Source organism: Lepidochelys kempii, chromosome 6 (genome assembly GCF_965140265.1).
Source record: "Lepidochelys kempii isolate rLepKem1 chromosome 6, rLepKem1.hap2, whole genome shotgun sequence".
Taxonomy (NCBI): domain Eukaryota; kingdom Metazoa; phylum Chordata; order Testudines; family Cheloniidae; genus Lepidochelys; species Lepidochelys kempii.
The window spans coordinates 15370538-15382063 of record NC_133261.1 but is presented as its reverse complement, the minus strand read 5'-3'; positions in this window follow the sequence as shown (position 1 = coordinate 15382063).

Sequence of the window (11526 nt, the reverse complement as noted above, 5' to 3'; positions counted from 1 at the left end):
CATTGCTCAGTGGGGAACTATGGGCACAGCAGAAATAGGAGCTGGCATTGACTGAGAAACCCCAGAAGTGTGCCCCACTCATGTTTAACGTATCAGAGCAGTCTTTGGCTCACGTGGAGCCGGGGAGGGTGGTGCCGCCTGCTTATGCAGTGCTGCATTATGGGCCTGCCGGGCACTGACCTGAGCCTGCAGGGTCTGTAAGGCAACCTGTATGTCCGGCAGGAAAACATTGGTCAGGGAGGGATCCATACTAGCCACCGATCTGGACTTGTCAGCCTCATCCCCTCTGTTTTATTTTGGGGCTGCTCAAACTGTCAGTGGACAGGGTCATAGGCAGTTAGGGCTAGTGGTTGGAGCCTGAATGCCAGAGCCCAGGGTCGAGAGAGTTGGAGTGGGGAATCAGAGCCAAAGGTCGGAACCGGATTACCAGGAGTCAGAGAAGGCAGGAGCAGGACTGGTTGTGAGGCAGGAGCAGGGCGGGGACAAGACTTGGATGCGGGGCAGGATCTGAACTGGAGCAGTGGAAAAGCAAAGCAGGAACAGTGCTTGGAGAGAGATGAGCACAGGGAGGTAGAGAATCCATGGGTGTCTGCACTGAGCAGCCAGAGAGCTACTGCTGCTGCTGGGCTTAAGGGCCAGCCTGCTGGCTTCCTCAGAAAATCAGGCAAGACAATCCACAAGGCACCTAGTTGACTCCTTAGGGTGTCCGTGTTGGATTCCCTCCGAGGCCTTTTCTACTCAGCTTATCCAGAATTGTTCTGTTCTGGGAGAACACTTCACGCAGTTCTCTGGGGTCCCAAAACCCTGTCTGACTGCAGATTTTGTCACTCAGGTTCCTTTAGTTGGCATACAGCAAAGCTACACTGAGTTGATCAGATTCAAGCATAGGGCGTGAGTGTAGGGTGTACCATGCATCCAAAGGCACCCAGCAAACCTCCTCTTTTAGATACATTCACACATTACATTGCATTTAGTGTCCATTGCATCACACATTTTGGGATCGGCTTTGGTTAACCCTGTGCCACGTGCTCTGTCCATGTGCTGCTCAGGTATAACCTCATGTTTACATTCCAGGTTTATCTTGTCCATTGACCCTGGCATCAGGGTGCTCCTGTTTTTCTTAGAGACTAACCAATTTATTTGAGCATGAGCTTTCGTGAGCTACAGCTCACTTCATCAGATGTTTACCGTGGAAACTGCAGCAGACTTTATATACACACAGAAATCATGAAACAATACCTCCTCCCACCCCACTGTCCTGCTGGTAATAGCTTATCTAAAGTGATCAACAGGTGGGCCATTTCCAGCACAAGTCTTGGGAGACAGGCCAGTCCTTGCCTACAGACAGCCCCGCAACCTGAAGCAAATACTCACCAACAACCACATACCACACAACAGAAGCACTAACCCAGGAACTTATCCTTGCAACAAAGCCCGTTGCCAATTGTGCCCACATATCTATTCAGGGGACACCATCACAGGGCCTAATAACATCAGCCACACTATCAGAGGCTCGTTCACCTGCACATCCACCAATGTGATCTATGCCATCATGTGTCAGCAATGCCCCTCTGCCATGTACATTGGTCAAACTGGACAGTCTCTACGTAAAAGAATAAATGGACACAAATCAGATGTCAAGAATTATAACATTCATAAACCAGTCGGAGAACACTTCAATCTCTCTGGTCACGCAATCACAGACATGAAGGTCGCTATCTTAAAACAAAAAAACTTCAAATCCAGACTCCAGCGAGAAACTGCTGAATTGGAATTCATTTGCAAATTGGATACTATTAATTTAGGCTTAAATAGAGACTGGGAGTGGCTAAGTCATTATGCAAGGTAGCCCGTTTCCTCTTGCTTTTTCCTACCCCCCCCCCCCCAGATGTTCTGGTTTAACTTGGATTTAAACCTGGAGAATGGTCAGTTTAGATGAGCTATTACCAGCAGGAGAGTGAGTTTGTGTGTGTATGGGGGTGGGGGGGATGTGAGAAAACCTTGATCTATGCAGGAAATAGCCCGACTTGATTATGTAAAGAGTTGTCACTTTGGATGGGCTAGCACCAGCAGGAGAGTGAATTTGTGTGGGGGGGTGGAGGGTGAGAAAACCTGGATTTGTGCTGGAAATGGCCCACCTGTTGATCACTTTAGATAAGCTATTACCAGCAGGACAGTGGGGTGGGAGGAGGTATTGTTTCATGATTTCTGTGTGTATATAAAGTCTGCTGCAGTTTCCACGGTAAACATCTGATGAAGTGAGCTGTAGCTCACGAAAGCTCATGCTCAAATAAATTGGTTAGTCTCTAAGGTGCCACAAGTCCTCCTTTTCTTTTTGCGAATACAGACTAACACGGCTGTTCCTCTGAAACCTGTTTTTCTTAGCTCGCACAGATATCCTGACTCCAGCACACTGCTTGTTAAGCCCCTATTTACAGCTTCACTTTCCACTCACCTTCCCAATCACAACCACGGCCATGTCTACATTACGAAATTAGGTCGAATTTATAGAAGTCGGTTTTGTAGAAAGTGTTTTTATACAGTTGATTGTGTGTGTCCCCACACAAATGCTCTAAGTACATGTAGTCGGCGGAGTGCGTCCACAGTACCAAGACAACCATCGACTTCCGGAGCATTGCACTGTGGGTAGCTATCCCACAGCTCCCGCAGTCTCCGCCGCCCATTTGAATTCTGGGTAGAAATTCCAATGCCTGATGGGGCTAAAACATTGTCGTGGTGGTTCTGGGTACATGTCGTCAGGCCCCCCCTTCCCTCCCTCCTTCCGTGAAAGCAACGGCAGACAATCATTTCGCACCTTTTTTCCTGGGTTACCCTTGCAGACGCCATACCACGGCAAGCATGGAGCCCACTCAGCTAACTGTCACCGTATGTCTCCTGGGTGCTGGCAGACGTGGTACGGCATTGCTACACAGCAGCAGCTCATTGCCTTTTGGCAGCAGACAATGCAGTATGACTGGTAGCCGTCGTTGACGTACTCCAGGGTGCTCTTTTAATAGCCAACCTTGGTGAGGTCTGTCAGGGGCTCCTGGGCATACATGGGAGTGATTCAGCCAGGTCATTACTCTTTTAAGTTTCATCTCATGGCGATTCAGTCCTACTACACCGTCTTCTAATGAGCAGTCAGGAGACGATGATGGCCAGCAGTCATACTGCACTGTCTTCTGCTGAGCACCCAGGAGATGATGGTGGCCAGCAGTCGTACTGCACCGTCTGCTGCCAGCAAGATGTATAAAGATAGATGAAGTGTATCAAAACAAGAAATAGACCCAATTTGTTTTGTATTCATTTTCTCCTCCCTCCCTCTGTGAAATCAACGGCCTTCTAAACCCAGTTTTGAGTTCTATCCTTGTGTAAGCAGAGTCAGGATGAGCTCCACCCTGACATCTGGTGGTGAGGTGTGGCAAGTTGTGGAAAAGAACTTCAGGGGCTGAACTTATTTGCATAGGTACACCCACCCCGCCTAGAATGAGGCCATAGCTGCCCAAATGGTCACTTTGGCTGCTGTGGGATCCCCAGTGTCTCTGTTTTTGGGACAGGAAGAATAAATTGTTATTACCCTGATTATGGGAATCAAGGACAGTGGAACTGTACTTGGCCTTTTGTTATGATAGAGGGACTCGCCATCAACTGTGTAGCACTCGCTAGGCAAGGGACATGGGTTCCAAAACTCTGTGAATGGAGAGAGTTTGGAGACAGGTATTAGTACTGGTCCAGGCCCATCAATTGCACCTCTGTCTCTCTCCACTGTAGAATATCAGAGCTAATTTTGGTCTATTAAGTGTCTAGCTACAGGTGCTGAGCTGAATTCACTTTGGCCTTATAGTGCATTAAGGCTCCCACTACTACAAGCTGAAATCACTAAAGAGCTAAAATTACTAAGAGCTGAAATCACTGAGCACTGTGTTAAGTAGATGGGGAGCTGTTTGTGGGCTGCCTGGTGGAGCAGTTCCTGGGAAGGTGGGAGCTGCTTGTGGGACGCTGAGCAGAGCAGTTTGTGGGACGGCTTGTGGAGCGGATTGGAGTGAAGCCCTATGGAGCTGTGGGGCAGTCAGCTTCAGATCACGTAAGGTGCCCCCTTACCTCTTCCTCCCCACACATGCACATTTTTCACCCAGACTGGGAAGTAACACTCTGCAGAGCCAGAAGAGTTCCCAGAAGTCACCTACTACAGGACAGGCCTAACAAAGAAAATAACAGAACGCCACTAGCTGTCACCTTCAGCCCCCAACTAAAACCCCTCCAACGCATCATCAAGGATCTACAACCTATCCTAAAGGATGACCCCACACTCTCACAAGTCTTGGGAGACAGGCCAGTCCTTGCCTACAGACAGCCCCGCAACCTGAAGCAAATACTCACCAACAACCACATACCACACAACAGAACCACTAACCCAGGAACCTATCCTTGCAACAAAGCCCGTTGCCAACTGTGCCCACATATCTATTCAGGGGACACCATCACAGGGCCTAATAACATCAGCCACACTATCAGAGGCTCGTTCACCTGCACATCCACCAATGTGATATATGCCATCATGTGCCAGCAATGCCCCTCTGCCATGTACACTGGTCAAACTGGACAGTCTCTACGTAAAAGAATAAATGGACACAAATCAGATGTCAAGAATTGTAACATTCATAAACCAATCGGAGAACACTTCAATCTCTCTGGTCACGCAATCACAGACATGAAGGTCGCTATCTTAAAACAAAAAAACTTCAAATCCAGACTCCAGCGAGAAACTGCTGAATTGGAATTCATTTGCAAATTGGATACTATTAATTTAGGCTTAAATAGAGACTTGGAGTGGCTAAGTCATTATGCAAGGTAGCCTGTTCCCTCTTGTTTTTTCCTACCCCCCCCCCAGATGTTCTGGTTTAACTTGGATTTAAACTTGAAGAGTGGTCAGTTTGGATGAGCTATTACCAGCAGGAGAGTGAGTTTGTGTGTGTATGGGGGTGGGGGGGATGTGAGAAAACCTGGATTTGTGCAGGAAATAGCCCAACTTGATTGTCATGCACATTGTGTAAAGAGTTGTCACTTTGGATGGGCTATCACCAGCAGGAGAGTGAATTTGTGTGGGGGGGTGGAGGGTGAGAAAACCTGGATTTGTGCTGGAAATGGCCCACCTGATGATCACTTTAGATAAGCTATTACCAGCAGGACAGTGGGGTGGGAGGAGGTATTGGTTCATATTCTCTGTGTATATATAAAGTCTGCTGCAGTTTCCACGATATGCATCTGATGAAGTGAGCTGTAGCTCACGAAAGCTTATGCTCTAATAAATTGGTTAGTCTCTAAGGTGCCACAAGTACTCCTTTTCTTTTTGCGAATACAGACTAACACGGCTGTTACTCTGAAACCTGTCACTCTGCAGATGAACTTTTGAGCTCTGGGGCTGGACTTTTGGGTAGTTGGACTTTTTGGACTTTGGGTGATTTTTGGATTGCTGGACTCAAGAGACGTTTGGGTTGTGGGACTCAAGAACCCGAGGGAAAGGACATGGCCCAATTTTCTGGGGTGGGTCTTTGCTCATAGTTTGGTTGATGAACCCTAGTTGTAGTGTTTCCCCAGTTTAATGCTGATGTCATTTACCTCATGTTATTAAAGATTCTTTGCTACACCAAGACTCTGTGCTTGCGAGAGGGGAAGTATTGCCTCTTTGAGGTGCCCAGGGGTGTGTGTAAGATTTTCCCAGGTCACTGGGTGGGGGTTCGAGCCAGTTTTGCATTTACTTTGATGAGAGGGAACCCCTGTGTACTGAACCCGGCCCTTGCTGCTATCATCTCGGCCTGGCACTTACACTTGAGGGGGCCATTCTGTTTCTCCTTGATGCAAAGTCACCCCTTTTGTTCATTTTAATTCCCTGTAAGCCAATCCTGTAAGCCATGTTGTCGGTCGCCGCTCCCTCCATCAGAGCAACGGCAGACAATCGTTTCATGCCCTTTTCCCTGGATTGCCCTAGCAGACGCCATAGCACAGCAAGCATGGAGCCCGTTTGGCTCACCGCAGCAGTTATGACCATTGTGAACACCTTGAGCATTATTGTGCAGTTTATGCAGAACCAGCACCTGAAAAACAAGGCAAGGAGGCGACGGCAGCGTGGTGATGAGGACATGAACACAGTTTTCTCTAAAACTGTGGTCCCCAGCAATTTGGAGATCATGGTGTTACTGGGGCAGGCTCATGCTGTGGAACGCCAATTCTGGGCCCAGGAAACAAGCACATAGTGGTGGGACCACATAGTGTTGCGGGTCTGGGATGATTCCCAGTGGCTCCGAAACTTTCACATGCATAAGGGCACTTTCATGGAACTTTGTGACTTGCTTTCCCCTGCCCTGAAGCACAAGAATACCAAGATGAGAGCAGCCCTCACAGTTCACAAGCGAGTCGCAACACCAGACAGCTACCGGTCAGTCGGTAATCAATTCGGAGGGAGCAAATCTACTGTGGGGGTTGCTGTGATGCAAGTAGCCAACACAGTCATTGAGCTGCTGCTATCAAGGGTAGTGACTCTGGCAAATGTGCAGGTCATAGTGGATGGCTTTGCTACAATGGGTTTCCCTAACTGTGGTGGGGCAATAGACGGAACGCATATCCCTATCTTGAGACCGGACCACCAGGGCAGCCAGTACATAAACATAAACTGCAAGGGGTACTTTTCAATGGTGCTGCAAGCACTGGTGGATCACAAGGGATGTTTCACCGACATCAACGTGGGATGGCCAGGAAAGGTTCATGACGCTCATGTCTTGAGGAACTGTATAAATGGCTGCAGGAAGGGATTTACTTCCCAGACCAGAAAATAACCGTTGGGGATGTTGAAATGCCTATAGTTCGCCTTTGGGACCCAGCCTACCCCTTAATGCCCTGGCTCATGAAGCCATACACAGGCAGCCTGGACAGTAGTCAGGAGCTGTTCAACTATAGGCTGAGCAAGTGCAGAATGGTGGTAGAGTGTGCATTTGGACATTTAAAGGGTCGCTGGCGCAATTTACTGACTCACTCAGCGAAACCAATATTCCCATTGTTATTGCTGCTTGCTGTGTGCTCCACAATCTCTGTGAGAGTAAGGGGGAGACATTTCTGGTGGGGTGGGAGGTTGATACAAATCGCCTGGCTGCTGAATACGCGCAGCTAGACACTAGGGCGGTTAGAAGAGCAAAGTAGGAAGTGCTGTGCATTAGAGAAGCTTTGAAAACCAGTTTCATGACTGGCCAGGGTACTGTGTGACACTTCTGTTTGTTTCTCCTTGATGAAAACCCGCCCCCTTGGTTGCCTCTAAATTCTCTGTAAGCCACCCGCCCTCCCACCTTCGATCACAGCTTGCTTGCAAAGGAAATAAAGCCTCTATCATTTAAAAAAAACATGGGTTCTTTATTAATTGATTATTAAAATAGGGAGATAACTCACAAGGTAGCCCAGGTGGGGTGTGGGAGGAGGATAGGAGGGAAGGAAAAGGCCACTTTAAAACTTCTTGAATGACATCTTTCTGTTGCTTGGGCTGTCCACTGGGGTGGAGTGGTTGGGTGCCCAGAGCCTCCCCCACCCCACGTTCTTGGGCATCTGGGTGAGGAGGTTATGGAACTTGGGGAGAAGGGAGGGCGGTTAAACAGGGGCTGCAGCGGCAGTCTGTGATCCTGCTGCCATTCATGAACCTCCACCAGACGCCGGAGCATGTCCGTTTGATCCCGCAGTAGCCCTAGCATTGCCTCATGCCTCCTCTGATCTTCCTGCCACTACCTCTCCTCATGTTCATTGGCCGCTTTCCTGTACTCTGCTACTGTGTCCCTCCACACATTCTGCTGAGCTCTGTCAGTGCCGGACTACTGCATGAGCTCAGAGAACATTTCATGGCGCATGCGTTTTTTTCACCGCCTTATCTGAGATAGCCTTTGGGATGGAGGAGGGAGGCTTGAAACATTTGCAGCTGCTGGAGGAAAAAAAAGAGAGTGAAGTATTTAAAAAGATACATTTTACAGAACAATGGCTATACTCTTTCATGGTGAACAACACTATTCACATTACATAGCACATGTGATTTTGGTACAAGGTCGCATTTTGCATCTTATATTGAGTGCCTGCAGCTTTGGTGTTAGAGATCACACACGCAGTGCCGGGCAACAGAATTCAGCTTGCAGGCGGCCATGGTAAGCCATAGTCTTTCGGCTTCTGCAACCTTCATAACTGCAGCGCCCTCCTTTCCCCTATCAAGCAAAGCCCATTGAGTTGGCCATTTAGTGCTGTGGTTTTCCTGTTAACATGCAGCAGCAGAAACCAAACTAACCCTCCCCCTCATCCAATTCTCTGGGATGATCGCTTTACCCCTCCCCCCACCACGTGGCTGGTATCAGGGAAGATCCCTGCTAGCCAAATGCGAACAGCTCAGCACCAATGGCCCCCCCACACACACCGCGTGGCTAACTGCAGGGAACATTTCTGTTCAGCCACAGGCAAACAGCCCAGTAGGAATGGGCACCTCTGAATGTTCCCTTAATTAAATTCCCCTATTTCTACCAGGTTACCAAGAACAATATCACTCTCCTGAGGATAACACAGAGAGATAAAGAACGGCTGTTGCTTGAATGTCAGCAAACACCGGGACCATACGCTGCCAGGCTTTGTCATGCAATGATACCAGATTACTTGCTACTAACATGGCGTGGTAAAGTGTCCTACCATGGAGGACGGAATAAGGCTGCTCTCCCCAGAAACCTTCTGCAAAGGCTTTTAGAGTACCTCCAGGAGAGCTTCATGGAGATGTCCCTGGAGGATTTCTGCTCCATGCCCAGACACGTTAACAGACTTTTCCAGTAGCTGTACTGGCCACGAATGCATTCCAAGTCCTCAGGGCTTCTTAATTGTTAAAAAACACTTGCTTTTATAACATGTATTATATTTTAAAAGGTACACTCACCAGAGGTCCCTTCTCCGGCTTCGTAGGGTTGGGAGGGTATTTCAGTCAGAGTGATAAAAAGATCCTGGCTTTCGGGGAGAAGAGAGTGCAGTGTGCTCTCCCCAAGCTCATCCTCCTCCTCATCTTCCCCACCCGCAAAATCCTCAGGCATGGCGGAGAGTACTCCATCATCGGAGTCCATGGACAGGGGTGGGGTAGTAATTCCCCACTAGAATTACATGCAGCTCAGCGTAGAAGCAGCATGTCTGGGGCTCTGTCCCGGAGCGTCCGTTTGATTCTTTGGTTTTCTGGTATGCTTGTCTGAGCTCCTTAAGTTTCACGCAACACTGTGTTGCATCCCTGCTGTAGCCTCTGTCCCTCATGGCCTCGGAGATTTTTTGAAATGTTTTGGCATTTCGTCTTTTGGAACGTAGTTCTGATAGCACGGATTCCTCTCCCCATACAGCGATCAGATCCAGTATCTCCCGTTCAGTCCATGCTGGAGCTCTTTTTTGATTCTGGGACTGCATGGTCACCGGTGCTGATGAGCTCGCCTGGCCAAACAGGAAATGACATTTAAATGTTCCTGCAGCTTTTCCTGTACACCTGGCCAGTGCATCTGAGTTCAGAGTGCTGTCCAGAGTAGTCACAATGGTGCACTGTGGGATAGCTCCCGGAGGTCAATACCTTTGAATTGCATCCAAACTAACCCTAATTTGAAACGGCAATGTCGATTTCAGTGCTGATCCCCTCGTTGGGGAGGAGTACAGAAATCGGTTTTAAGAGTCAAAAAAATGGCTTCGTTGTGTGGACGGTTGCAGGGTTAATTCGATTTAACGCTGCTAAATCCAACCTAAATTCGTAGTGTAGACCAGGCTAAGAAATCACGCCCCATTAAGAAATGTGGCAAGTTACTTATTTCAAGCTAGGCCTACAGATAGGCATACTGAGTTGGCTCGGCTGCAGGGCCTTGCTCCTGTCAGGATGTTTACTAAACTCTGCCAGTTTACTCACAGATCGGAAAAGGTGCTGAAGTCTGCCAGTCTACTTACAGATCTGGACAGATCCTAAATTACTGTGCCCTATTGGTGACTAAAATAAAATCAGCTCCCCCACCACCTCAAAGCGTGGGTCCCCACCCCTGATCCTGCTGCTTTTTCAACTTTAGGTACCTTGAATTTAGTTTCACAAAACAACTTACAAAGCCCCCTTAACATGTGTATAAACTTCAAACAGCATGACATCCCCCCCACTTCTTGCAAGATTCAAAACAACAAATTGACTAGTTAACAGGAACACTGTGGAACACCATTATTCTACTCACTGTGAAATTGGCCAAGCAAGACAGCAAAAGGAATACCACCGTCACCAACTACACCAGAACCAAAAGAGAAAAGCAGAAGAGAAAAAGGAAGTATCATGACTGAGGCAGATTCAGTGCCTGGGAAAAAGTGGTTGGCAGAGAACAATTCTAACTCCAGTTTACCTAAAGGTGAGTCTAACCTGCCCTAGGGTCTAAGCCACAGGTGCGGGGAGGACACTCCTGAGTGCTCCTCAGGATTCATGCTCAGGTGCCACTCTGTAGCCAGATTTGTTGAGTGGTTACTGATTACATATTGAATTTTAAGAATTCCCAATTAGTCACTGATTAAAATTCTGAGGTTTAAAAGGTCCTCGTCACAGAATCAGGCACAACAGAATGAAGTTCAGTGTCTGGCCGTGCACACTGGCATGAACAGTGTTTACGATGCTGGCAAAGCAAAGCTTTACATTCTGTTGTTAGCATAATTAGTAAAAACACAAATGTTCCAACCCAAAAGAGAATGTAGCTATAATGTGAAATTAAGACCGTGTCCGGCACCATCCCTTACATATACTCACTCCTTTCTCATGGAGACCTAGTGGTGGGAAACAGGTGGTGTTCCACAAGGGTCCTACAACCCTGTCTCTGGCACATCAAACAAGTTCGATGGGCAAGATCTCAAAGCTTACATGGCAGTTTGGCCTATTATGCGGCCTGGTGACTGCCATGAATAGTTATATAAACATCTGGCCTCCTTTGTCCATAACTGACTTCCACACCCTTACAATATTGGGGTGTCCTGATCCTACAGGGGAGTATATTAATGATCTCAACTTATTATCATATATGTCAATGCATTGCAAAGGCAAATTTATGGTTGTACTTTTGTAGATGTTCCGATCCTAAAATATCCGAAAGCTGGTATTCATTCGTATTCCTGAAGTTATCTGGTGCAATGAAGCAGAAAAACTGCCAGCCAGCACAGCAGGAGTTAAAGAAAGCCTTTGGACCCAGCTAGCCCTGCTTGCTATACCTGCAGCCAATACCAGGCCTGGAGGGGAGAGAAAAGAAAGGAGCCTCGCTCAGTTCAGGGCTGACCACTGGCAAAGAGGCAGGAACTAGCTGTCTCTTGACTTGAATGGATGGAGCACCAGCCAAGGCAACCACCTGGAAGTAAGGACTGGTTCCCCAGCAAAGCAGGCAGAGATGAAGTATAATTCTGGATAGTGTGGGGGAAAGAGACTGCCCCATGCATCGTCTTTGGGCTGAGGAGCTGCAGCAGAGCCAGGAGCACCAGGACAGC